Source organism: Argiope bruennichi, chromosome 9, assembly GCF_947563725.1.
Source record: "Argiope bruennichi chromosome 9, qqArgBrue1.1, whole genome shotgun sequence".
NCBI lineage: Eukaryota > Metazoa > Arthropoda > Arachnida > Araneae > Araneidae > Argiope > Argiope bruennichi.
Genome location: NC_079159.1, coordinates 102,723,187 through 102,726,120, shown reverse-complemented (window position 1 = coordinate 102,726,120; position 2,934 = coordinate 102,723,187). Strand labels below are relative to the sequence as shown.

The window sequence follows — 2,934 nt, the reverse complement described above, 5'->3', positions numbered from 1 at the left end:
CATATTGCAGCGCAACTTTATGGAAGATATTAGTCATAAGTAATTAGAAATTGGAAGAGACGCCATTTTCTTACAATATTTACTTCTATCCTTAAAATTCTAATTTTAGTACATAAATTTATTTGAAAGTTCTAAGTATGAAAAATAGTAAGTTGTGATAAATACATGACAATAATAGAATAAAAGTACGCCATTTAATTTTTGAAGTATAAAATGAAAAATATCAGTGTTTGAAGACTTATTAGCTCGTGCTGCCATCTAGTGTAAGTAAGCCTACAAGTTCAAAATCAATTTTTTTTCAAAATATATTTACGGAAGTTAGTTTTCTCCCCTTTATATCGATGCTTTTATTACCTTCTGCTTGCGTAGCCGTGATCGTATAGTGGTTAGTACATTGCGTTGTGGCCGCAATAACCCAGGTTCGAATCCTGGTCACGGCAAGCATTTTACTGCTTGTGGAATTCGTTAATAGAGAGAGAAAAAAATAAATGTTTATTTCTTTACATGTAACAACGAATGAAGAATATTTTCTAGCGAAGAAGTGTAAATATGTTATTAATGTTAGTAAGGCTATTAATTATGAATTAAATGATAAATTACAAATCATGCAGTAAAAATGATTTGATTTACACATTTAGTAAATGAACTACTATTTATTTAATAGAGATATAATCCCTTATTAAATATTCATTTAATATCAAATTGGCAGGATAATATTAAAAGCGTCTAATTCCTTAATTCATTCTATGTCATCAAAAATTGTCTTCTAATAACAATTCAATATGATGAATTCGAAATAGGTATCAGTCTAGCCAAACTTCACTAAATATGACTGATGTTTTTCTTTATAAGGATATTCTGTATATTTTATTTTCCTGTCTAAACAGTTTTCAAGCAGTTGCAAATCTATGAATTTCTGCATCTGTCTGATGAAATTTCTATGGCTGTAAGCAAATAACAAAGACTATTATATAACATTGATAAAAAGCTTATCGAGATCTGATTATACAGTCAGAGATAGACAGAAATATAAATTCTATTTTCACCTTTTAAGTATGGTGTTTCTATCTGTGGTATCTTTCAACGAAGATACTATAAAATAAAATGTATTATCAATTTTTAAAGAAATGTAGCTTGAGAAGAGATGAGACTTTTTTTAAAAGAATATTTCTTTTCTTATAAATTTTACTTCTTTTTAAAAGACTCGCTTACCTATTTGTTTGAAATTCATAATATCAGAAGTACGAAATAAAATGAATGATAAATGTAGCTCTTAAAAGGATAATTTAATATGTCTTTTTATCCGAAGTAATATTTTCATCTGATGTTAAATTTACCACGAATCTGATCATAAATATAGAGTTGTTATCCATTCTCATTCCTTTAGAATTAACAATATATAAATTAATCTATTTTGTTTTTGAAATATGTAATTTTTTCTGTTTTTGTACCAAAAAAAATGTAAATTTCATTCATTAATTATGAGGAACATAGAAAATATAATTAAAAAGAAGAATTTCACCTTAACGTCATGAACAAAATTATTAAATTTAAAAATATAATTTAAAAGAAAAAATATTTTAAAATTAAACTTTTGAACAACTCTCTGAAACTTAACGATTTCTTGCTTATTGAAGCATTTAGATAATAACATAATTTTATTAATAGTTACTATATAATCTGATTGTTTTAAAATATATTAGAACTGTATGCATAAAATTAAAAGTTTTTTCCTTTGCCCTATGATATCCAAAATTAGATATAAAAATTTAAAAAACAAGCAAACATATTGAAAAAATGTTTATATCTCTTTTTATTGACCTTGTTTATTTAACTATGTTATCAAAACAGTAATACTAATTGAAATTTCTTCACAAATTGCCTCTAGATTTCCATTAAAAAGACAGCTTAGTTCCTCACTTCATCAACAGATGGCAGTATAGTCCTGAATAAATAAAATACAACGCGGACACATCAGTTACTATTCCTATTTCGCTGAATAATTTTGTGAGCAAAATGCATTCTTTTGCCTCTTTACATGCAGCAACAGTCAGCTGCATTGTCAGTAGAGAGAACAATATCTTTTTCTTTTCGACTTGCCCAATATACAAAACTGATGTAATTAACAAATTACATCAGATCTTGTGAGCCTGGGCTTATAAATAACAAAATCAGCATCACTGCAGGGCATAATAATCCGTAGTTTGAAATCTCTTTCTAATATTTAAAAATTTGTTTCACAGAATTCCAATTTGAGATTTAAGGGCAATACAATACCTCGTACACACAATGTTTATTGAATAAGCAATATAAGGTTGAGTTACGAGGCAAATACATTTCGTTGACAACTCAGCTTGATATGGAATGTTCTCATTAACATACTCTTCATTTGAATCATGTTTTTCTCATTGAACAGCAAAAGTATTTGGCTCAACAATATGAGACAAACTGAGAATTCTTTTTAAATAAGCTGGTTTAACAAATACGAAGCCATTTTTTATTTATTTCATATTTAATCCAATAAAGCAGTATGGTAATTGTTCAGAATTAGACGCTAAATTAATCTCATCCTCGTGGGCAAAATTGTTGCCTATTTGATTTGGTAGTCTGCGTATTTTGGATGGATGAATAGCTGAAAATTTATAAGCATCTATTTATTATACATTTACACTCACATTTATAATATTATTTGTAGATATTTACATATATTTACATTTGAAATAGTTAAGAGTAGATATATTGGCGTATTTGATCGTTCGATAAAAATTCTATAACAATAATGTTAATGTTGCCAACTTTAAAATGCTAAATAAAGGAAGGATTAAAATAATCTAGATGTTCAGTTTAGTCTTTTGGAATAATAGTAATTAAGCTTTTGTTCGATATTTGCCATGGAATATGTTTACATACTGATGCCTTTTCTTTGCTGCCTCC

The 2,934-nt window shown here is 27.1% G+C and overlaps 1 non-coding gene across 1 annotated transcript; it reads left to right on the top strand.

Annotated features, from left to right (window-relative positions):
• Positions 1-368: 368 nt before the first annotated feature.
• On the top strand, positions 369-440 carry Trnah-gug (transfer RNA histidin (anticodon GUG)). Its single transcript has one exon. It is a non-coding gene; the product is annotated as a tRNA-His (tRNA).
• Positions 441-2,934: the final 2,494 nt, after the last annotated feature.